Below are 27,069 nucleotides of genomic sequence, written 5' to 3'. Positions count from 1 at the left end.
AGCACATGTTCCCAATAGCAGCCTTGATGCTGAAATCTGGGCCTAATTACAGAGTAAACATGCTTCTACTGCATTTCAACTGATTGTATTCAGCCTCTTTGTTTATCTCTGACAAACACAGTTGCTGTTACTAGTCACATCTACCTACAGCCCTCTCAACATGATACAAAAAAAAATCATTTCAAAAGTACGAGGCTATTTTTAAATCTAAGAATCAATTAAAAATTTAAAGCTTATTAGTAAAAGTGAACTGATGATTTTAAGATTATCACTTATTCTTCCAAATGATGTACAAATGAGAACAGATACTCGTCAAAGCAGAAGATATTTTAACTTGGGAATTATTTATAATATGAAAGATAAATAAAATGAAATAGCTAAGGAAAACACTAAAGGCAATATAATAAAGTAAAATGAATGACATGCAATAATATGAGCATATAATAATTCAGATAGGGAAACACTGATAAATACACATATCACTGAATGGCATGTTCTTGAAACAGAATCAAAGATGTCTTTAATGGATTATAAAGTCTCTTGTCTCTTCTCCATGAGAAAAAAGCTTGAAGAAGAATTGTATGCTCTTTCATTATGAATATAGAATGTCTCACATTATAAACCTGAATGTATTTGCTTCCCAGTAGTCACCACTTGGATACCATAGTAAATAGAGTGGCAAATCAAGATCACCAGGGAAAAAGATGAACTGGCTTGTTCAGTGGTCTTGCCAACGTGAGTTCTGTTCATTCTAAATATAATGAAAGTCATCTTGGGAAATATTTCTGAACCAAGAAAATTGTCACGATTATTGAAACCAAAACAGCCTTAGTCTTATCCTGATGTTTTCCACACATGAACGTAGAATATTATCTCTTGGTCTTATCCTGATGTTTTCCACACATGAACGTAGAATATTATCTCTTTTCAACCAGTACTACTAAGAAATCTCTTCACTCAGAACTGGGTCAAGGAGAGCTGCTTTCATGGGATATGTTTGACTATCACTCTCTATGGAGACATAATTTGAATCAGCCCAACCAAGAAGGTACTAAAAAATCATGGTACAGATTGAGTTTAAGATCTATAGTTTTGTGGATAATCCATCAACTGTGAGTTAAGAATGTACTACATGCACGAGGGAAGCTCAGTGTTCAGGATCATCTCATACCTAAGGACAGGTATCAGGGTTATTAGCAAGGATGAATGTACCATTATCAGCTTAATTTCCAGTGCTGTATTTTGTGAGTAAATCCCTTTCAAAAAAATCCTTTCAAAGTCCAAATACCAAGAAAGATATGGACCAGCACAATCTCCCTGAGGAGGGGGCGAGAAAATGAACCTAATCAAACACAGAAGTATTTACTAATAATAGTGTTTGGATATATTCAAAGGCTTAACAAAATAACAACAAACCCCTGCTAGTTGCTTCTGTTGAAAAGAAAGCATACAGCGAGATAATTTATTTTGTACAATTTTCAGAAATTACTATTGATCCTTTTAAAATAGGTTATTTAGAATTTATACTTATCAATGCCATTTTAAAATAAATTTGACCTTTATCTCTTAGAGCAATTTTAAGCAAACTAAAATGCCAGTTGTAAGCAAAGAGATAAGATCTGAGGCTAAGAGTATCAATATTTACAGATGTTATGATGAAAATCCAGTGATTGGAAACTCATTTATTATATGATTCTGCTATTGAGAGACTGAAATGATTACTACCGAATTCAAGAGAATTTTCTTAAGGTTTTTGTGTGTGTAAACTGAGGATAATGAATTAGACTTCCCTGAAGTGTGAAGAAAGAAAAAAACAGCACTGTAATACTTACTAACAGATGGATAATTTGTTAGGATTTCCATAGAAGAATAACAAAATGTGGGTGGTTCAAAATGACACAAACTAATTGTCGCACTCTTCCAAATGCTGGAAATAAGAATCTAAGCATTACCTGGAGATACTCTCTCCATCTGCTCCAGGCCACAATCTTGTCTCTTCTCTAGTTTCCAGTTCTTGCTGGAAAGCTGTGATCTCCTTTGGCTTAGGCTGCATCACTCCATTCTTATGATCACCTACCTAAGTTTCTTCACATCCTCTTCTCACAGAGAATAGCCATGTCTGTGGCCATTTCTTTTTTTCATTTTGAATATGATGCTAGACATACTGGGTTAGGGATAACCCTGATAACCTCGTTTTAATTTCATTACTTCAGTAGAGACTCTATTTCTAAATAGGGTAGCATCTTGGATACAGGAATGAGCTCTGCAACATTTTGGGGGGCAATACAGTTGAGTATACAAACAGGTGGGATGTAATCAGTATTTATATTTATCTTTGTTGAGTCTTTGTGTGGTTTTGGTATCAGGTGACTGAGACCTAATAGAAAGAATTTGTCAATGTTCCTTCTGTTTCTATCGTGTGGGATAATTTAAGGAGTAGTGGCATTAGCTCTTCTTTGAAAGTCTGGTAGAATTCTGCCCTGAAACTATCTGGTTCTGGGATTTTTTTGGGGGGAGGGGCATTGAGAGACTTTTAATGACTGCTTCTACTTCCTTGAAGGGTTATAGGTCTATTTAAATTGTTTGTCTAGCCTTGATTTAATTTTAGTTTATGATACCTATCAAGAAATCTGTCCATTTATTTTATATATTGTGGAGCATAGGTTTTTGAAGTATGACCTAATGATTCTTTGCATTTCCTCAATGTTTGTTGTTATGCCCTCCTTTTCATTTCTGATTGTATTGATTTGGATATTCTCTCTCTATCTTTTAGTTAGTTTGGATAAGGGTTTGTCTATCTTGTTGATTTTCTCCAAGAACCAACTCTTTGTTTCACTGATTTTTTTTATTGTTCTCTTTGTTTCTGTTTTATTGATTTCAGTCCTCAATTTGATTATTTCCTCTTGTCTACTCCTCCTGGGTGAGTTTGCTTCTTTTTGTTCTAGAGTTTTCAGTGTGCTGTTAAGTCACTAGTATGAGATTTCTCTAATTTTTTTGTACAGAAACTTAGTGCTATGAACTTTCCTTTTAGCACTGTTTTCTTTGTGTCCCATAAGTTTGTGTATGTTGTGCATTCATTTTCATTGAATTCTAGACGTCTTTAATTTTATATATATATAAATTTGTTATATACCCAGTGGTAATTCAGTTGACAGTTGCTCAGTGTCTATGGGTTTGTAGGCTTTCTATAATTTGTGTTGTTGTTTAATTCCAAGTTTAACACATGATGATCCAATAAGATACAGGAGTTATTCCAATTTTTTTGTATCTGTTGAGATTTGCTTTGTGACTCAGTATGTGATCAATTTTAGAGAAGGTTCCATGGGGTACTGAGAAGAAGATATATTATTTTTTCTCTTTTTTTAATTAAGAGATTTTCTATTCATTTTACATATTAACCACAGATTCCACTGGCTGTCCTCCCTTCTCCCACCCCCCAGCCTTCTCCCCAACCCATCCTCCATTCCCAGGCAAGGTCTCCTGTGGGGAGTCAGCCTGGTATATTCAGTTGAGGCAGGTCCAAGCTTCTCCTCCCTGCACCAAGGCTAACAAAGTGTCTCACCATAGGCACTAGTACATGAGCTGACTTTTTGAAGATATATTCTTTTGTGTTTGGGCGAAATGTTCTGTAGATATGTTAGGTCCATTTGAGTTATAACATCTGTTAACTCCCTTATTTCTCTGTTTAGTCTGTCTGGAAGACCTGTCCCTTGGTGAGAGTGGGTTGCTGAAGTCTCTGACTATTAATGTTTGGGACTCAATGTGTGATTTAAGTTTTAGCAATGTTTCTTTTACAAATGTGGGTGCCCTTGTATTGGAGGCATAGGTATTCAGAATTGAGAATTCTTCATGAAGGATTTTTCCTTTGATGAATATGAATTGTCTTTCTCTATCTCTTTTGATTAATTTTAGTTTGAAGTCAATTTTGTTGGATATTAGGAGTACTACCCAAGGTTGCTACTTAGGTCCATTTGATTGGAAAATCTTTTTCCAACCCTTTATTCTGAAGTAATGTCTGTCTTTGAATTTGAGGTGTGTTTCTTGTATGCAGCAGAAGGATGGATTCTGTTTTCATATTCATTAGGTTAGTCTATGTCTTTTTATTGGTGTTTTGAGTCCAATGATACTAAGAGATATTAATGATCAATGACTGTTAATTTCTGTTTTATTTTGGTGGTGGTGGTAGTGGTGGTGGTGGTGGTATATGTGTATGTGTTTTCCTTCTTTGGGTTTTCCTGGTGTGAGATTATCTATTGCCTATGTTTTCATGGGTGCAGCTAACTTAATTGGTTGGAGTTTTCCTTCGAGTACCTTCTGTAGGACTGGATTTGTGGATAGATATTTTTTAAATTTGATTTTGTCATAGAACATCTTGTTTTCTCCTTCTATGGTGATTGAAAGTTTCTGAGTATAGTAGTCTGGGCTGGCATCTATGGTCTCTTAGTGTGTGCATGATGTCTGTCCCAGTCCTTTTGGCATTTAGTCTCCATTGAGAATTTGGGTATAATTCTAATATATCTTCTTTTATATGTTACTTGGCCATTTTTCTTTGCAGCTCTTAATATTCTTTCTTTATTCTTTATGCTTAGTGTTTTGATTATTATATGGTGAGGGGTCTTTTTGTTGTTGTTTCCATCTATTTTGTGTTCTGTAAGCTCTTTATACTTTTATAGGCATGTCCTTATTTAAGTTATGAAAGTTTTCTTCTATGATTTTGTTGATCATACTTTCTGTGCCTTTAAGCTGGGATTCTTCTATTTCCTATTCTTCTATTCTCCTTCTTCTATTCCTATTATTTTTAAGTTTGGTCTTTTCATGATGTCCCAACTGGATGTTTTGTATTAGGAATCGTTTAGATTTAATGTTTTCTTTGGTCAATGAATCTCTATCCTCTATCATATTTTCAACTCCTGAGATTCATTCTTCCATCCCTTGTACTCTGTTAGTGATGCTTGCATCTGTAGTTCCAATTTGCTTACCCAGATTTTCCATTTTCTGAATTCCCTTGGTTTGTATTTCCTTCAATTCTTCAATTTCAATTTTTAGGTCTTGAACCATTTTCTTCACCTGTTTGTTTTTTCTTGGTTTTCTTTGCATTCTTTAAGGGATTTCTTCCAGTTTTTTGCTTTTCTTTTTCTCAATTTCTTTAAGGTAGTTTTTCAAATCCTCTTTAAGGGCCTCCATTGTCTTCATAAAGTTATTTTTAAGGTCATTCATTTCCTTGTGTTTCAGTTGGTTGGAATGTTCAGGTCTTGCTTTCATAGGATCAATGGGTTCTGGCAGCGTCATATTGCCATTTTTGTTATTGAATGTATTCTTACACTGGCATTTACATCTGAATTTGGAGTGATTATAGGTCTAGGTGTTGATTATTTTTTGTTTGTCTTTGTTGGATAGGTTTTTTTTTTTTTGTTCGTTTTTTTTTTTTTTTTCTATTTCTTCTCTTGTCTTCTGGCCTAAGTGGCTAAGGGTTCTGGTGATTGACAAATCTTCAGGTTCAGCAGGGTGTTTCCACTGATGTTTGTGGGGCCATGGATACCTAGATCCAACCTGGCCTCCTGTAAAGAATTTGGAGCTTAATAGAGGCGATGCTGTTCTTCTGATTGGGGTGTGTTGTACCTGGGCCTATGGAGTCTGCTCTTCTTCCAACTGGTGTGGGCTATGCCTGGGCCTATGTAGTCTACTGTTTTTCTGACTGGTGTGGGCTGCACCTGTGCCTATAGAGTCTGCTGGAGCTGTGGGACAGGGCTTGCCATAAGGAGGATGATGAGGTGGGTGGGGCAGTGGAGTGGGTCTTGGGGAAGCAGAATCTAGTGGGTGGTGGCAGTACAGCTGACAGGAACGTCACTCACCTGCTTGCCTGTTGCTCTATGCCTGTGCTTTTTAAGCCAGTGATATTTTGTGTTAGGTGTTATGTACTGTAACATAAACCATGCAAAACATGTATATCTACATTGTTTCAATTTCTCTTTAATCACTGTCAAAAATAATTTTATTATATAAAGGGATTTAAATTACTTACCTGTCTTTAGTACTCAACGTCTTTGTTGTATTCTATTACTTGCTTAAGTTTTTCTGGGTCCAACTTCCATTAGAAAACACTTCAATATCTATAAAAAGTTTCGATATTCATCCACTTCACATATTGGGGTTGCTAGTGTTTATTTTGGTTGAAATATGTAGAGATGCTGAAAGTTTTTCCCCTTGAGAAGCTATGCTACAAATGGAATGAAATTGCAAGACACTGAGCAGATCAATAAATATGTTCAAGTTGCAGCCTGATGACTTTGTGGGGAGGAGTGATGCCACTTACTGAGCACCTGTTTGTGTTAGGCGCGACACTGAGTGCTTCATTGACAGTATTTTATTTCATATTCATAGAAGTCTTGATGAACACACATCATTACTCTCAAAGCTGTGAAAGTTTATATGAATTATCCAATACAAAACAGTTAAGTGGCCGGGCCTGAATTCAATCCCCAAATGGATAACATCAGAGCACATGATATTTCAGAAAAAAGGAACTTTGGGATAAATGTCCGTTTCTACCATTAGCGCTAATATGATTGTCATTGAACATTTCCTCCTTTAGTCTGTCAACTTGGCAACCTGCACTCTAGCTGGAACAACAACAAAAAGATCCAAAATGTCATACAAGAGTATTTATTCTGACATTTGTATTTCAATGTCTTTTTTGGTGAAAGAATTTAACACGGGTTTTTATATTGCATAAAGTATAATAATGTTTTCTTTTATAATCAGATATTGTATTGATTATACTACTACTCCCTGTGAATTTGAGTGATTTGAAAATTTCATCATGGTTGTCTCTTGAATGAGACTAACTACCTGCAGCTAATTGTGCTGCCCTGTTGAAATAATTCAAAAGATTGAATGATGTATACGAGAGAGGAAGTCATTTTAAGTCTGAAATTTTCTTTTTTCTGTCAGATGAATGGATTTAATTTCTTGATGAAAAAAGGGAAAAACAATAAAACCAAACAATGTGTAGTGTCTTGAAACTCCCCCTATGAACTTAAGAATGATCATTTGATATTGACATTACCCTGTGAAAAGCTTTTTTGGGGAGTACAACATCATTCTTGTCATGCTACTTTTGTTAGGAAATTATTTGTTATAACATTTCTGCACCTGGAGACCAAATCAATCATTTCAGTTAGAGAGTAAGAGCCTATAACTATCCAATGTACAGGTAAATTCAAACTTCTAAAAGTTAAAACCATCATTGTTGCTTCAAGGTAACCCAGCGGTTCTTAGAAATGTCATCCCTGGAGTGCTGTGGGATGTTCTGTATGCTGTGAATGTGTTGCTCTGATTGGTTGATAAGTAAAATGCTGATTGGTCAGTAGCCAGGCAGGAAGTATAGGCGAGATAAGGAGAAATCTGGGAAGAGGAAGGCTGAGAGAGGAGATTCCAGTCCGCCATCCAGAGAGCACCATGTAATGGCACACAGGTAAAGCTATGGAGCACATGGTGACATATAGATTAACAGAAATGGGCTGAACTTAAGCGTAAGAGCTAGTCAGTAGTTAGCCTGAGCTAATGACTGTGAACAGTTTTAATTAAAATAAGCCTCTGTGTGTTTACTTGGGTCTGAGTGGCTGTGGGCTGGGTAGGACACAGGAAAACTTCAGCTACAACAGAGCAGCAGCAGCAGCAGCTGCAACAGCAAGCAGACATTACCAGAACTGCACAGCACTGGATATGTACATCTGACCTGCTCACTCAAACTTCCAGAGGTAAGGTCCAATAACTTGTTTTTTTTAAATGAAGAACAAAGTGTAAGAGTGACTCTCTTATTCCTTGGGTGATGACTTTTATAAATATTCTGTCCCCAGCTTTCTTTGGAAACAGTGGTTATTACAGTGGCTAAAGAATAATCCATACATATTTCTGTTAAATTATTGATGTTCAGATCCTGCCCAGAAAAAATGTCTCAACACCTCCCTCCCATATGAATCTAAAAATCAATAGGATCTGAGAAGCATGGAGCAATGGTAGCACACTCCAAAGTGAGATGAATTCTAGGAATGTTTATAGTCATAGTTATTCTACATCCACTGTAACTGAAGTTTCCCCGGTCCTGCCTAGCCCCATGGACCCCACAGTCACTTATAAAATAATCACTCAGAAGCTTATATTAATTAAAAGTGCTCAGCCTAATATTAACTCAGGCCTACCACTGACTAGCTCTTACATTTAAACTCATCCCATTTTTGTTAATCTATATGTTGCCACATGTCCCATGGCTTTACCTGTGTGTCATTTCATGCTGCTCCCTGGATGTCATCTGCTGATTTAGTCTTCCTTTTCTCAGAATTCTTCTTGTCTGTTTATCCTGCCTATACTTCCTGCCTGGCTACTGGTCAATCAGCTTTTTATTTATCAACCATTCAGAGCAACACATTCACAGCATACAGCACATCCCACAACACCTCCCCTTTTCTGTTTATTAACAAGTGAAATACTTTACCCATTACAGTGGTTGGAATAAAAATTGGGATGAATTGGTTCCAGAAAGCAGAGTACTCAATTTGCAGAAACCAGTTTGCAGACACCAATTTGCAGAAACAGTGAGAGCTTCAAAAGGCCAATCAGGAACAATATGCAGAGGGCAAGATGAGAGGAACTGCTCCTGGAAATAAGACATCTGGTCTGCAACAGAAAAATGTTGAAGTGAAAACAAAAAAGAACAAGCAGAAAACATCTGGAAATGGAGATGGTGGCTTTACCAATGAGACACCTCAGCCTCCTAAGAAGAGCCTGGCCACCTCAGTCGGTAGAGCATGAGACTCTTAATCTCAGGGTCATGGGTTTGAGCCCCATGTTGGGCACCAATTTTAGATGAATTTCTAAACAGTCTTATTAAATAAGAAACACAGAGTCAAATACACGGGTGCAGCCGTAGAGATCAGAGCAATAGCCACCAACTAACCTTGCTCACCACATCGCCATAGCTTCCCAAGAGAGTCTGTTCCTGTCTAACCTGTGCCTTTATTGCCTTCCTGTTCTGCCTTCTTATTGGCTCTAAGCTCAGCCACTTCCTTATCGCTGCCTGTCTATACAGACCTCCAGGTCTCTATGGTTGGCACTGGGATTAAAGGCATGTGTCACCATGCTTGGCTGTGTCCTTGAACACACAGATACTTTGCCTGCCATGCAATCGGATTAAGAGCATGTGCTACCACCACCTGACTTCTGTTTATGCCTGACTATGACCTCTGATCACCAGGCAAACTTTATTTATTAACATACAAATAAAATGTCACATTTCAGCACAAATAAAATATCACCACAATCCACAGTTTTGATCCAAATGTTCATTAATGGTATAACTTTAGACAAATCATAAAAGTTACATATGTCTTCATGAAATTTTTCATATTTACAATTAATTACATTATGTAAGTCTGTATTGTTTTTAGCTTATGAAATCTCATCACTCAAGAGTGGTCTCAGACAAGTGACCCCAGTCTTGGCTAGAACTGGAGAGCCTCTATTTGCTCCAGTTTCTAGGAAACAGAATCTGCATTTTAAAATGATCTTTCACCCATACATACATAGAAGAAGCTCTCTTTGAAACCACAAGGACAGTATATGGAAACATGCGATTTGTGTGCTTCCTTTAGCTTCTCTTTGAATTTTTGACTCAATCTGTTTGTCCAGCAGTGACATACATGAGCTCAGCTCTCCTTGGAGCTTACTGAATTACCAAGAATTTCATTTCATTCAAACACTGTTTCTTTGACTTTTCACATCCTAAATTCAGGAGACTGCTGCTCAAAGGTTAGTTAGCATCAGGGTAATATAAGGGTGAGATGTTGTACAACCCAGGATGAAAAGTCTACAGAAAAGCGCTGTGATAAATAGACATACAAAGTCAAAAGAACAAATCTTAAGCAAATACCAGTGTAATAACATATCACAGAGTGAAGCAAAGGCAACCGGAAAATTGTGCCTCGTGTGGATGGCTTGACATACTGAGTCTGACTCCCTTCAGCAGTTACCTCTAGCTGTTTATTCAAGTGTGATTATTAACGCTCAGATCTGATTTTTTTTTCTCCAAGAACACAGTTTCTGCTTTCTTCCGTTCTTTGGAGAAAGTAATAAAGTATCAAGGGAACAGTGTATTCAATAAACACCCCATACACTTCAGCTCATCAGTTGTGTAAATTATATTGACTTTCCAGGATCATATTGTTTGGATTTATTGTCTGTAAGGATGAAGAGCTGTAGTAACAGTGAATAGATAAATCCCATTGGCCCATAAATAACTGCTCAACCAAGAGAACTATAGAAGAGGAACTCTTTCCCACCATCTGCTGCATCAGGGAATATTATCAAAGCAGCAGTAGGTGGTTGTGGGAAACCATCCATTTCCTTTCCATCCTTGAGAAAACAGTAGCATTTGGGAAATGTACACATCTTTCATGGGCCAACTAGCTAAAGAGCATTTAGTCCAGAGGGATTTCTTTTTCTATTATCTTTCTACCTTAGTAATTCCTATCATATTATTGGTAAGAAAAGTACTAGGCCTGGTATCATTTCTCTGATGACCAGGCAGAGAAGCATTTTATGAATAGTGTACAACTCCAAAGCCAGGATCTCTGTGGGCAGAAAGTTCCTGAGGGGAATGTGAATAAGCAACCCCACAGACTCAGAAGAATGAGAAGCATACCCCAAAACTCATGTTAACATCCACACAGGTTAAAGTACTTTGTGTTTACCCTTTAAAGATTAATCTACTGATAAATTGATCATCTTTCTCTACAATCTCTTCATCTCAAACATTATGCTTTAGTGTTCTACTCCTTGGTACTTGGCGATCTCAGTACTAACCAGACTATGTAGGTTACAATCATCAATCAGTCAATCAATAAAAAGACAAGAAATGGGTAGCGGGGTGTGTAGTGGGGGGTGCCTACAGATAGTGATCAGGGAGAGCTGAAGTGCACCTGATAAAGATATATTAATTGTCAAATAATAAATAAAATATTTATATTAATTTTTTACTACATTTTAGTGTCCACACATACAAAATCCATTATTACACCAATTTAGCTCTATGTTCCTTTTAATATCTAAAAATGCTGTGAGTGCCTTATTTCTAAAGATTCAAAAGGTTCTTCTTACATATGCTCATTATCTAAGCACCTCTGTGAACAAACTAAAAACACATGATCAGGTTCTGACTATGTTCCAATAGTTTTTTCCAACATCTAGGACCATTTGTTGTAAACAGTATCTATTTGATATACATCTGTTAAGTCCATTAATTAATTAATTTATGGTGTGCTGTGCTACTTCACTGCCTGACCTTATTCACAGTCATTCCATGTATCATAAAGTCTGCTTTTCATTTAGTATAGTTTTCAGAAGCTCCAATCTTTTTAAATTAGATAAAGGCTTTTAACAGAATTTCAGGTACAAGTTTTACAAGCTCTGTGCTATCAGTCAATATATTTAACCTATGAAAGCATTTTATTGCAATGCCTGCAAATAGGGCTGTAAGTAGTACTTAAATCTTTGTGATGTGAGAACCAAGTAAGAGTGAAGAATATAAACTTATGAGCACTATGCCTGTACTGAATTACTCAACTTTCTTAATAAAACTTAGTAATATGATTACTTCCCTGGGCAACATGTTTACCATGGCTTGAAAATCTTAGCTCTGAGTGGGAAGATATGAGTTGTTATGGTACATATGTGATTCAATTTTTTTTCAAACCTTCTAAAAATTTTATTTTTCAATCATCACATAATATGCCTTAAATGCAAAAATATTACAAATAGAGGTTGTTGTTCTTTGTTATATACATAAATGACAATCAAAAACTAGAAACTTTTTATCTTGAATTCAGAAATCCATTAATCTCTGCTTTGTACCCTGTTGTGGATTTCCATGATGGACTCCATTTGCTGTAAAGAAAAGCTTATTTTATAAGGGGTGGTGGCTACACATATCTGTGGGTTGCCTCTCAGGTCTTGAGGGCAGAGGCACATTATAGAAGACACCATGCACTTAGGATACAGGACTCAGATGACAAAATCTGGATCTGACCTGAGTGCCTCCTTCCTGTGGTCTGGCTTCCATGGTTCCACACTTTGTTTTTAAACTTCTATCCAGTGGTCCACATTAAAATAAAACTCTTACTATATTAATACACCATAGGATAAGGCGAAGTTGTTTGCTGCTACAGTTCCCAAACCAGCTGTCTTGAAGTCTTAATAATGGTTATCACCCTTGATCAAATATTTGCCTCCAACAGCTATGTTAGGGGAGCAACCTAAGATAGACAGACAAATATTTAGATATAGATATAGGTGGAGATAGATATACATCGACAGAATAAATTATGTTCATCAGTAGACAAAAAAAAAAAGATGATGAGACCCATCATCTCATTATTTTAAGCATGGCCATCTCTCAGATCCAGTCCATACTCAGGCTTGAGGAAAAGAGCCATCATTTATAAGATACCATAGCTGTGCATCACAATGTACTCTGAACATGCACATAGATGCCTTGCATTCTAAGTTTGTAAAGCAGGACATAAAAAAGCTCAGTTTTGCTATCATTGGCCAGGGTCTGGGTCAGGTATTTTCAAGTCTTGTTCAAGATGAAACAAAAGGTGCTCATAGATTTTTAAATATAACAAGGTAGCTTTCAGCTAAGCAAAGCAATAGAACAGGTCAGATTCAGGGTCAGGAGTGCTAAGAGGCCTCATGAATGAAAGAGCCCTCAGGGTACCAGGTTATTGCCTTTGGTTTCTTTAATAGGCTCTTTAGGAAGAAAAAGCTTGATCACTAGAGAAATAATTTAGGTGGTTCTCTTTTTTGACTGACAGGTTTAAGTTATACAACTATTGCTCTATTGTGCATGTCACATCCCATGACCTGTTTAACCATATGCATCCCCAATTAAGTGTAAGATGGTAAATGGTAGATTGTCCTTATAAGATCATTCAGAGAACATAGTTTGCCCCATTGAGAATGTACTCCAAGACAATCTATGCCAGACTGGCTCCTATTGTGTATCCAGGTGTATCTGGAGTATAACTGAGTAAAATCTGTGTTTCATGGACATTGAGAAACAAGGTATTCAATGAAACACTGTTCAGAGAGGGATATGGGTATATCTCTGTGTAGGTGGGGGTCCCAGATCATCAACATGGTTTCTAGGTATATTTTCAGAGTGTGGTATGTGTAATAGTACATGCATTAATGCTCTCAAGTTTACATGTGCAATATTAGAAGAAAGGTGTGTAACTATCCCAAAGGGGAATCCCAGGTTGCTAAACTATGGTTATCTGCCTCTGTTTTATTATTTGAAATTACTGAAGAATATCATGGGTTTTCATTTTTACTTCCTTTTTCTTTTCTTTTCTTTTTTTTCCACTTATTTTTTTTATTCTTTCTTTGGTCTCTGTACTATTAGAAGAAACTGTTTAACAAAGTTTTCCTCTCTTCATTTATAATGACTTTTATTAATAATCTTTGCCCCAATTCATGAAAGCAAAAAGAGCTATTCATTCAAATCTCAAAATAACAAAGCATCTGCTAACTGCTATTGGAAGGTAACCTGTGCAAAGGCAGGAGTTCTCATCTGTTTTTGTTCAGCACTAAACCCCCAAGATCTAGCACAATGTTGGAACTAAGAGTTTGTACTCAGTTCTCACCAATGGCATGTCTTAATTAAATATTGCTTTCATTAATATACTTATGACAGGAGTTAATAAAAATAATAGAAGCAATAATCTCTACTCCATTGTAAATCTGTAACTAGACCCTGAAACCAGGAAAATGCGGAGTCTCTTCATTTGAAAAAAGATTTATTTTGTCAGATTAATCAATATTTAATTGTAGCACTAAATCAGTGAAGTCAAAATTAAATTTTTTTCTCCATAATATTGAAAAATGTGTTGTTACTGCAGATTAAGCAAAAAGAAGGCCATGTTTTGATGATATTTAATTTGTGCATGTGTGTGTGTGTGTGTAAATGTGTGTATGTGTGTGAGCATGTGTGTGTGTGCGTGTAAATGTGTGTATGTATGTGAGCATGTGTGTGTTTGTGTACAGAAAGCTTTGGAGAATATCCCTGAGTATGTCTAATTCAGTATCTAAGTGTAGGACGTCTTCAGGGTCATCCTCACAAGGCCTATGTTTAATATCATTATGGAACAGTCAAAGTAGCACAGTGTCATGAAATGCTTCACTTCCCCTGCTTTCTCAACAAGCACCAAACGTTTAGTTCAATTTAGTGCCCTGCCCCAAATGAATTATGAGGCCATCAGCGTGTGTCTTCTCTCTAGTAATACAATCATCATCCTTCTCGCTTTCCTGAAACCACTTTACTTAAGAAAATCCTCAGCTACACACAGTAGATGGTTAGTTCTCAATACAACCTTCCAGATTCTAGTCAATGCTTGCTGAAATGCGTTAAGCAAGAAGTCAATGACTAAAATACTTCTTTTTTATTAAATATATAGTGTGTCTCTCTATCTGTATCTAAATTTGGGTTAAGAGTAATTTATAGAGAAAGGTCTACCCTTTCTGTGAGGATAGAGGATTAGGAGGTATCAATCTCCCAGAAAAACTCATGATAGTATGTGACATTATATGAGTTACTTATCACTCACAAGGTTATGTGTGTTAGTATGCAGTGCTGAGATTAACACTAGTAGATGGAAATGTTAGTGTAGAAGTGTCATCTTTATTTCTTCAACAAACTTGCATGCCTTGCAAGGACCCTTATTATAAGTCAATGATAGAAACAAGGGATATTATAGAGCCTTGGCTCTCAAGGATTCAAAATTTTATACTCTAATCCCTTCTGTTCCCACCCCAGCAGACTCTGGTTTGATGTCTCTAAGGATCATAGTTAAGATGGATTTGAGCAAGGAGCTCTATGGCATCTTAGTGGAAGGACAATATTCATGAACCTGATATCACCTTTTGGATGACAATAGATTCTCCCAATAACTAAGAATTGTTAATTGGAGTTTAGTCTGACTGAAGCTTACCTGAGCTGTGGGAACCTTAATAGAGTAAACTCATAATCTATGACTCTTGTGAGTAAAACCCTCAAACTTGAACGCGCATGTTGTAGAGATGAGCAGCTACTGCGAAGGAGTACTTTGCTGAAGGAAGCAGCACATCTGTATGCAGGAATGCTAGGAATTAACTTCCTAGGAAAGGAACTAATAAATTAATCAAGGAATGATTACACTCATACAGTCAAAATTAGTCAGAAACCTAACCTTACCATAGTCACAAAGGTATTGATTTCTGTAAGTCACTTTATCTCTCTGTGTTTTTCTCCCCTTTTAAAGGCCAAAAGAAGATAATAAACAAAAATACGAGTTTGGGAAGAGAAAATAAACCAAAGATTAAACAAAATGGAGTTATTATGAAAGTTGCTAACAGTATTTATAGCTCAATATGTTCTCATGGACTTGGTACATTAAAGCCATTTTTACTGAATGTTGTTAGAAAAATGACTTAAGTCAACCCTATTTAATAAAGTCATATTCAGTATTCACTCATCAAGAAACTGCACACTTTATAAACAAATGTCCTTTAGATAGTTTTTATCACCTGAGTCAATTTGATTCTTTCTAGGGATAGATTTATTCTCTCCATAAAACATACTTTAATGAAATTTATACTGAATTTTGATATTCCCAAGGCTAAGAACCATTCAATCAAAAAAAAATCCATTGTCTTTGTATTCCTTAGTACACAAAAAGTTTTAACAAAATGCCAGGTAGAATGTGCAGACATTATAAATGACCCAAGATACCTGTTTTGAATAATTGAACTTTAACTCACAAGATATGGAGACAATCACCTTACTACATACAGGGAAGATATACTCTTTCCCACCCCAGTAGGAACCACTATATTTGCTGAAAAATATCTGTAATAGAAACGTGAAGTTAAGTTTTCTGGATGAGTAGGAAGAGTTTGGGAACTGAAATCTATTATTACTTTGAACTACTACGATGTAAAGCACATAAAGATAAAGAATTGTGTGTGCTTTTATCTGTTTCAAGGTAAGTGATCAATACGTAAACCAAATATTAAATAGCCTAAGAATCTAGAAAGCAAAAATTTTCTTCAAAGCACTCTGAGTAAAAGTGAGCCTGGATCAGCAGATAATTGTGTAAAATGAACAAATAATTGAAAGTAAAACATCAATGTGTATTTTCCTCCAAGGTCTGAGTAGAGTTTCTCTTTTATTATTAGGTCATTTTATGATGTCTCTCCCATGAATTGCATGGTCAGTCAGGGAGATAGTGCTTCGCTTGTTCATCTCTGAATCCCATTACCTAGCACACTGGATAGTGCTTTTTTATACTTTGTATCCAAAACAAAGAAATTATAATGATACCCTGAAAAAAAATCAAATCTGTAATCCTCAGGTATAATTAATTGTCTCAGAGTCCAATAAATAAATTCATTCAAGTTTACATGATAAAAAAACAAAAACAAAAAAACAAAAAAGAAAGAAATCTGATCTTTTTCCAAGTAGGACTTTGATATCACTTTAATTTCTCTGTGATATTTTCTCATTTGTTAAATACATCAACACTGCCTTGTAGTATCTGAAAAAAGAAAGGAGCCAGTGGAGCTTTGATGAGACAAACTGGAAAGGGCAGTAACATAAGCAGTTGTCGGTGGTACCAGCTATGTCCTTAAGGCTCTCCACACTTGCAAGCAGCTGCTTTCTTATGAGACATTTGTTTGCACAGAAACTAAAGGAGTTCCCATCATGTTTACTGCTCTGTGTAATTGTCACCAAGGCTGGGACAAAGGAAACACTCGAAAACTTTTGTTAGTGGGAAATGATAAATATATGCTGAGCTTATTATTCATTGATTCAGTTTTTTATTCTCTTTGAGGTCCCTGTGACAGGGCTCCCTCTACTGTCACCTCCTTCTTAAAGTCTTCCTTGGTAATGGCATCTGTCGAATTATACCACCTTTGTCTCCCTCTCACATCTTCCATCTATCCAACCTAGTGCCCTCCTCTACCCAGTTCTATCTTTATATTCCCTCTGATAGGACTTCAGTTTCTGTGTGCTGTCTCTGCATCAGTTAGACACATAGACTGCCCAGATCAAGTGTAAGAACAAGAGAAAAATAGTGGAGCTTGGATGAGAAAGACTGGGAAGAATGGCTGGAAGGAGCTTCACATCAAGAGAGTTACTTTGAAAGAAACACATCCAGTGGCTTCGGCTATAAACATTGTCTAGGTAATTTACACATTCACTTTTTTCTTCCAGTATCCCACCTTCTGTTATGAAGCCACATTTCAAAGAGATCTGTAGCTACTTCTAATTGTTAGTACTCCAGCATCTCTCATTCAGATTACCAAAATGAACTCATTATTCCATTCTTTCTACCAAAGGAGTCTTCTTTTACCCTCCATACCCTTACACATTTCATCCCTGATCCTGACCCTTCCATAAACCATCACAGAATAGCTATTACAAAATCCTGTCAAATCCCTTCTCTGTGTATCATTGTTATATTTATGTATCTGAGTATCACAGTCAAGTTCAGCTTATATTTATGCAGCTTTGACGATTATGGTACCATTTTCATTGGTGTCACATCTGGAGGTTCTCCCCGTGGGCCAACAACACCATGAAGAGGAAGGGAGAATGAAATTAGCATAATGTGTATTAAAATTAAATTGCTCATGGAATGCAAATATGAAGAAGTTTCTGACTTGAAGAATTTTTAATGGGGAAAAGTTCTATGCTGAAAAAATAAAGTACAACAAGCAAAAGATATAATTATAGAGCATGGCATAAGTGAATGAATCAGCAAATGAGAGATACATTCTCTTTTTTGTGTGGATCCCTGTGTTTCCTCTACTCACACCTTCAGCTACTTAAGAGAGAGAAGGGCATGTGCATAGACCAAGTTCAAAGGCAAAAATTCAGGGAATGCTCTTGAGTCATAACACCAAAAGGGCAGCATTAGTGAGGGTATTATTGCTGTCCTTCTGAGGTAGGAATTAGGAAAGTTTGAAGGTAATGGGGTAATTTCTATGCTAGAACCAAAGATGTGGAGATAGTGAGTATGATGCTGGCATGGTATGCCAGCAGATATCTAGTAAAAATGTCACCAGGAGGGTCTTCTCCTTCCATGCTGGGAATAATGCCAGAATATGTACCTCATTTGTGAGCCTCTATATGAATTGCCTCAGCTCAAAGTAATTACTTTGCCCAAGGTCTTGCTTCCTTTATAGGAGGTGGATATGCAATACTTGATAACCGGAGTTTAAAGGTCTAATTCTATCACCTCAACATGGGCAACCATGAGGACAATGTAACTGGGCGGCTTGAAAGAAGCCTACAGTTGTTAATAGACTATTATGAACAACTATGGAATCTCAAAGCTTGGCTTACCTGGGGCTCTTGGTAGGACTGGCTCAGAGATTAGCTTTTCTTTCTGCCCCCTCTTTTTGTCCTGTTCCCCAACTCCATCTGAGATAATGCTTCCAACAGAATCCAACCTAAAACAATTGATACCAGAAGAGTTAAAAACACTTCTCTGCAGTTTTGAAGCTGAGTATCCTATATATCAGGTAGACATTGAGCAGAACAGGTTTTGAACAGGGTAGCAAGGTGGCTATTAGAACTCTCTGGGCTAGGGAGATGGTTTAGTCAGTATTGGTGAAACTATTAAGGCCACTCCACGTAGTTAAAAGGAGATTTATTTAATGGCATAACTTACAAATTAAGGGATAGGTAGGTCGCGGGGTCTGGGGAAGGTGTATCGCAGTCCAGTGGTGTTCTCTGGAGCTCTGCTTGGCCCAACTCCACCGTCCAGGGTCCCAGAACAGAGAGTGCACTGGCCCATCCAGATCTCCAGGTCTCCAGGCGCCTCCCTTGGCCCCGCCTTGTAGGCGTGACAGTTGCTGAAGTCTCAATGGGGGTTGAAACTTCCAGATCAAAGCTGAAATGGCTACCCACTACAAGTCAGTAATGCACTGGCCTCAAAAACAGGATGACCTGCATTTCATTCTCAAAACTGACATGACAATACAAAGCAAGGTTGGACTTTAATCCTAGTGCTAAGGATGAAGACACAGGCTGTTGTCCAAGGCTCACTGACCTGCTAACCCAGAACAATGTGTTAGTTCCAGGCAAGTGAGAGATCTGTCTACAAGAAGCTGAGTTCCATTCCTGAGAATGCTAAAGGTTGTTGTATCTCCAACACAAACATATACACACAAGTACATGCATGTCTACAAACACACACACACAAAAAAAAAAAAAAAACTTTAAAAGGAATGGGGATATCACTACAATGAAAAGAAACACATCAGCTGGCACAATCGGCTTTTGAGAAAGTACTGAGTAATAGCCCTAAAGACAGTGGTACTAGATTGCTGTTGCTAAGCTCAATGTCTACCCTCAAGAGAAGATAATGCACAAACTATAGTTACTAAAAGACTATTGGGAATTAACCTTGAAGTACAAAAGGATTATTATGATTATGATTATGATTATTATTATTATTACCTTTTGACATGCATTTTCAAAGAAAGTTGACAAGGCCTACCCAGGAACATGACAGTAAGCACAGGCAAGCACTAAAGAAAACTAAAATTCTTGCATAAAGCAAAGCACATTGATATAGGAGCTCTCTTCTATGACATAAGACTTAACACCTAAATAAATAACCTAGAGATAGTGTTAGCTTTTTGAAAAATGGCTCTTAAAAGTGTGAACAAAGCAGTAGACCACAAGAAACAAAATAAAAATCTCCAACTGTCATGAAAGATGATAGAATAGAAAAATAAATGACTCAGAAAAATGTCCGTGTTAAAATGAATGCCACAGTTTGGGTGTGGAATACCCCAAAAGAAGACCTATATGCTCAAGTCCTGGGATAGCACTACTAGGAGGCGGTAGAAACTTCAAGAGGGAATGCAACACCTATCCCTTCTGGTCATTCTTTTACTTCCTGGCCATGAGAGGAGAGGTTTTGTTCTGCCATATGCTCTAAACACAAGATTAAAGTGGACTGAGCATGGAGTGAACTCTGAAGTGAGAACCTGAGGAGACTCTTCCCTTCAGGATGTACGTGCTTTATCAAGCATATTGTGTAAAACAGCAGAAAGTTACTAACGTAACAGAAGACCACAGTGCACAGTGAGAGGGCCAAGAGGATACACTGTAGCTATAAGCAGCTGTTGTGGGACATTTGTACACTGTGTGAAGGTGCATTGCCATGATTGGTGTAATAAAAACCTGAATGGCCAATAGCAAGGCAGGAGGTACAGGCAGGATTTCCGGGGAGAGAAAGAAAGAGGAGGAAGTATCTAGGTGCACAAGAGACAAGAAGACACACTGAGGAAGCACGGTGGGCGGCGGTACATGAGGTTGCAGGACGGGCAGTATGTGACAGAACGTAGATTAATAGAAATGGGTTCATTTAAGTTATTAGAGCTAGTTAAACACAAGCCTAAGCTAATGCCAAGCTTTCATAATTAAAAAGTCTCTGGATCATTATTTGGGATCTGGCTGGCAAGACAGAGAAAGCCCTTTTACTAGCAATAACAATTTCCTCCCCTGGGAAAAGTCTCATGACCATCACCAACATCAGGGATATCTCTCCTCTGTGGCTAAGGGATCATGAGGGAAGAAAATGTCTCAAAATCAGGCTCCCAGTAAAGGGCTCCCCAACCAATTTAGGCTGGTAGAAGTGCTTGCTTCTCAAAAGAATAAATGAGCTAATCATCAAGAGGAGTAACAAGATGGAAATGACGATCAAGGAGGCCAGGCCCACTGAGAAATATCAAAGCTATTACTAGAACAAGAAAAATAGAGGGGAAAACACCTCTGTGATTTATTCTGTGATAATGTGTGGTTTCTACAGTAAGAAGTAACCTACGATGGAAGAAAGGAAGTCAAGAAGGAATTTGTCTCTAAATAAATATTGTAATCTTTTTTCTTTCAGCCCCTCAACTCCTCAAATGACACCTAAACTGGATTTGGGATCTAACGCCCACATTCCAAACTTGCTAAGCTCCAAGGGAGAAGGAAACTCCAACAAACATTGCAATCGTTTTTTTCAGTCCCTTCTGAAAAGAGGTCTTGTGACATTTATAGCATTAACTTCATTTTTGAAAAGGAAGAATAAATAATATCTTGATATTTCAAAGGCTATTGTGTCCAGGATATGAAGTGACATCAATATCCATGTAGGCTTCCTGCTCCAACAGATGATCATAGCTACAGAATACTCAGTGTGCATGGCTTAAGACTTCTATCACAATAGTACTGAGTTCAAATCTTCCTCCTACTCAACCATATCTCCTCAGTTCCATAAATAACACAAAAGTATTTTTCTCCATAGTTTTCAGATGGAGAAATAGAGACTTCAAAACAGAAATTGGTCTTGTTTGTTTGTTTGTCTGTGGGTTTTTTTTTTTTTTTTTGGTTTTGCTTTGTTTCACTGTTTTTTGGCAGAGGTAGCAAGGTTGTGAACACACCTTTTAACATATTTTTGAGATGTAATTACAGCTTTTCTCCCTTTCCTTTCCTCCCTACAAGCTCTCTCATGTATTCGCCCCCATTTCTGTTGTTTTCCAATGAATGGCCCTGGGAATTCTTTTAAAAGATAGAAAGCAAATTCTGCTCATGTGACAGTGGTTCTTCCTAACAATTCCCTGGCTTCCATAGATACTAAATGAGTCTGAAAATTTCATACTGTAGCTGTGAGGGCTGTTGGCATATGGTCAAGCTGAAAATTGCTATGTATTACAGGTTTGACACAAGGCAAACTTTAGTCGACCTGTACTCCTCAAAGACCTTCAAATGCACTCTCTGCTTTCAAATCTCTGTCCATTGATCCACCCCACCCCTCTCATACAGCATCATTCATCAGCAGAACACAACTGGGGAAGGAGAAAAGTAAGTCCATGCTTTATATGAAAACCTCCCAGAGCTGAAGAACAGAAAGGGATTCCTATGGTCCCACTTGTGAATAGTTGTGTCACTTTTACCTCCTAAGACATCTGTCACGTGTGCCTGAGAAACACTATCATATGCTAAGTCTCTAGGTGCAGAAGGGCTTTATTTACCTCTCATACATAATTTAGAACTCAGCAGCAGTAAATTTCTCAATATGTTTTCAAATAAATAGTGAATAATAAAGAGTTGTGAGAAAATACAAAAGCTATATACAACCAATAAAGTATTATGGTCGATGTATTGAAATCTAAAGATTTTATTATATGGATGCATAAATAAAGACTATTGAGCTATACCAAAATTTAAAGTCTTGTTTTTTAAAATTGGTGAAGCATTTATTCATTTAGGTCCTCCATCTCCTCAAGTATCAACTCAAGATAATATCAACTATACAGAGTTACAATTTATTTAGGAAAACGTATCTAAAAACTTATCAACATAGAAATACCTCAATTAAGTTTGAGCCGCAGTCCTCTCTTTAAATTCTTTGACTTTTCTTTCCCTTTTAAATTACTTTTAAATTTCCCTTTTAAATTAATTGGAAATAATTTTAATGAATCCAAAATATCACAGGCCATCAATATTTAAGAGATGAAAACCTCAATCCATGACACTCTACGCATTGTATTATCACATCATGGGTCTGATTGCCCACTCTACGAATTGCTACTGGAAAAGGAGCAAACACGGTCTCTCCCAGGAACCAAACACATTCCAAGATGGCTCCTCTACTATCAAATACTCCTTCTTCCTTTCTTGCTTTTCCTTTTTTCTTCCTCATTCTAATTTTCTCTATTCACTTCTCTCTCATTTTTCACTATTATACATCTCAGAGTCTTTTCAATGCTGTCATATTTTGCTGTTTTGTAATGAATTGTTAAAAAAAATTCAGTATCCTAATATAGCTAGATAATATCCCTTTATAACCTTGGGATTAAAACGATTGCTTTAAGATTAATTAACAAAGTTATGAGTATTCAGTAAAACTAATATTTAAGGGGCAAGAAAGAAGAAGAAACACAGCTAACATCCTCCTATGTTAATAGACTGGTTCATAAGTTCTGGTAAAGAGCTAAGAAGAAATATGATGAACCTATAACCTGAAGAGTGAGGGAGAAAGGCTATGTGACTCTGTCCTGTCTATTCACTGAAATAACTCATTAACCTGAGGAAATGTTACCTTTGAAATGCCAAGAGAAAACACCCTCTGACATTTTGATCTGTGGATGTATAGATCAGGAAAACATGCTTTCTGAGATATTAGTGCATTAAGTCAAATGTGAATTCCATTTAAAAGCTTTCAGCTCATAAAAGGTAAACAGCAGGAAGAAAAATAATTGCTGAATAGACACAGCTTAAAAATTAAGAACTCCAGATGTCAGTGATTGAAGGTCAAAAGATAGAGGAAAAAAATGGAAAGATCATAGTTATAAAATGATAATGCCATACAGATATCAATAATTCACAGAAAGTATAACTCTTTTTCTTGGGAAAAATGAACTCTTGGTTCATGTTATTTTTTCTTGACAAACTGTTCAAACTTGGAATTTTAAACGGCTTACTCAAATTTAAAAATCAGTAATGTGTAAAGAATCAATGCACTCTAAACACTTTTTTGTCATACTTGCCCATCCCCTGATCTCCTAGAATTGGAGTGATGAATTAGAAATGTCTGGAATGTGAGAAATTAGTGGGCCACGTACTCAGATGAGATTATTGTCTGCACCTACATAAGTGAGTAAAGGCAGGGGACTCCCTGTGGGTTTGGGTGGACAAAATGCTGAGATGCAAATGAAAAACCAAAACAAGTTTCTCTATGGAATCTCTATTTCAGACAAGGAATGGAAAGCGGTTTGATAACTCAAAATTAACTTTTGACAAATTGTATCTAATTGTTCTATTTTCAAATCTGCTGTCAGCAAAAATTCTGACATGAATTCATAATGAAAGAAGTGAAGCATGATACAGCATATACCTGTCTGAACACAAAACTATCTCTGTTTTTCAAAATTCAGCAAGTGTCCTATTTGGTAGTGGAAGATGAAATTAAAAAAAATAATTTCTTCAAGAATTCTATTTACAAAATAGATAAACATGAGAATATTGTATAGTTCTGTACTCAGGAGACCCCTGAAAGAAAAGTTGGAGGAAAAAAAAACAAAGGAGATTTCTAAATAGACAAATTTGGGTAGTTTCCTTTTTTAAAGTGGAATATTAAAATATATTGGCTTAGAGCAGTGGTTCTCAACCTGTGGTTCGCAACCTCTTTGGGATCAACTGATCCTTCACAAGGGTCACCTAAGACCATCAGACAACACAGATTTCTACATGATGATTCATAACAGTAGCAAAATTACAGTTATGAAGTAGCAACAAAAATAACTTTATATTTGGAGGTCACCACAACATGAGGAATTGTATTAAAGGGTTGCAGCTTTAGGAAGGTTGAAAACCACTGGCGTAGGGGAAGACATCAATGAACGTTAAGAATGAAGGAACTTTAAAGATTACAGAAACGCATCATGGTAACCACTAAAAAAAGCAATCCAGTGATACAAACCAAAAGAAAGAACGCATAGAGCTTACTTCAGCACTTGTTACCATGCAAATCTGGGCAAACCATCTAATATCTCTTGGTCTCAGGTTCCTCAGCTACAAGATTGTTTTTCTCAATGGGTTGTTTTTAGTGTTGTGTAGTAAGTTCATAGCAGTCCCAGGAACAGAGCACCCAATAAAAGTAATTGCTTTTGTACAGTTGTTTTTTTTTAATTTCATATGTAGTTTTTTATATATGTAATTTATTGTTGAGTGATATTTTGTTTGTGTTCTGACAAATAAAGCTTGCCTAGAGGTGAGAGGTTGAATCTAGCCACTAGTTGACCATAAAGGTCAGGGGGTCTGTACAGACAGACAGGAAGTGACAAGGCTGGCTGGAGAGAGGAAATGATAAAGCAGGGCTGAGACAGGATCTCGGCCCTTTTTGAGCTAAGGATTCGTAGAGGTAAGAAGTCTCTAGTGGCTGCTGCTCTTCTTCTCTGGTCTTTCAGCTTTCACCCTGATATCCGACTCCTGGTTTTTAGTGATAAGACTAAATAGGATCACGCTTCAATTTATAACTTAATAAACATAATCTCTTAAAAATTTGACTACTGTGGGTTGGTAACATGGCTCAGTGGGTAAAGATAAACTGGGTTGAATCCCTTGGACCCAAATGGTAAAAGGAGAGAACTGACTCCCGCAAGTTGTTCTCTGGCTTTCACATGGGTGTGTTGTCATGCACTGCAACCCTCCATTTAAAAAAAAGATACACAGAAAATAAATTTTAAAATATTTTTATTATTATTAAAGTAATTTTAAAATTGACTATTGTGACTGGAAAACAAAAACAAAAATCCCATTTGTATGATTTCTGTTTAATGGTCAGCTACATTAAACATTATGGTTGTTATCATCATCATCATTATCATTGTCATTATTATCAGTATACTGTAAGTATCAACTCATGTTTAAGAATTATTAACATTTGTAAGCTTAGCACATGTACCTCATCACATTATGAAGATTCCATACCTTAATCCTCAAAGCTTTTGTGCTAAGGACAACGCCATTACTAACCATATTTTATATATAATGGAGTTTGTTCCTAGATGTTTTTAGTTGACCCTAAGTCAATGTTCTCAGCTACTCCTGTGTACAATACATGTGATAATCTGTTGATATGATTATGGTAGCATAAACCAAATTCCTCAGAGAAGTATGTCAAGGCAAACCTGCAAAAGGAATCAGCAACATGCTTGCATCAAAAAGAAGAGAACAGAAGGGAGCTTGTAGAGAAGCAAAGACTCTAGCCAGTAAGATGGCCCAGCAGATACAGGCACTTGAATATATGCCCAAAGACCCTAGTTTAATCTTTGAACTGCATAAAATGGTAAAAAGGAGCGTACTGACGGTTGTTACCTCAAAACACAAGTTATCATGAGCAGGCACCCATACTTGCAAAACACATACACTCAACTAATTAATCAATTAATTAATTTTTAATTATGAGAGAAAATCAAAGAAGTTCTGTGTGCCTGAATATTTCACTTAGAAAAAAAAAAAAACCTAAACCTGAAGACACAAATTGATAAATAGGTAATAAAAGAAAGAAGACTTGGAGATCCTTTACCTAAAAAAATAAAAATAAAAATAAATAAAAACAAAACCAAGCAACCTAACATTTTCTTAAAACTGGGATTTTAATCTCTAAATATGCTTCTAAGTTGTCATCTGGAGGAATAGATCATTTTAGAGAAGTGTAACCTTGCTGTAAATATTCTATGCAAACTATTGTGTTTTTTTTTAAGCGGTCACAAGCAGGCCAAGAGGCCTCATCCTATCATTCTGAACACAGCAGCTCAACAGGTCTATCCACTTCAGGATCTGAGCAGGCATCTTCACTTGACAAACAACACATCTTGAACATGATCGTCCCTGGGTCTCCCGTGCTGGGAAGAAGCAATGGCTTTTAAGGAACAAGAAAAAAATCTGAACGTATGGCATATGAGACTGGAATCTAAAATCTCAAAGCCTCCAGAATATAGATGTGGGAGCAAAATATGAACTGTGGTCTTTTGGTAAATCTATAAGCTTCATTATATCCATCAATATATGTCTGAATGCACATGTGTTTACATAAGAGCTTCAAGTCTAGTTTCTTCTATAAATCACTAAAAAAGGTAAATAAGTATTTGTGAAAATATAGTAGCGTAGAAATCCTTGAAAATCAGGCTGCCTTTCCTCTTACAGTTTGATCTTTGATTAAACTTGATTTAGTATGAGGCTAGCTATGAAGTCATAACCATTCTAACATCTTCTTAAAAGATGGGATCCACTTAATGTCTGGCTGTGGATCTCTGTATCTGCTTCCATCAGCTGCTGGAGGAAACCTCTCTGATCACGATTGGCACTGATCTATGATTATAGCAGAATATCATTAGGAATCATTTCGGTGAATTTTTTTGTCAGTTGTTTGGTTTTACCCTAGGTCTCTTAAGTTATCCAGCTTTAGT

Source organism: Peromyscus californicus, unplaced genomic scaffold (genome assembly GCF_007827085.1).
Source record: "Peromyscus californicus insignis strain IS unplaced genomic scaffold, ASM782708v3 Scaffold_13__1_contigs__length_99412109, whole genome shotgun sequence".
NCBI classification, from domain to species: domain Eukaryota; kingdom Metazoa; phylum Chordata; class Mammalia; order Rodentia; family Cricetidae; genus Peromyscus; species Peromyscus californicus.
This window is presented reverse-complemented; position numbering follows the sequence as displayed.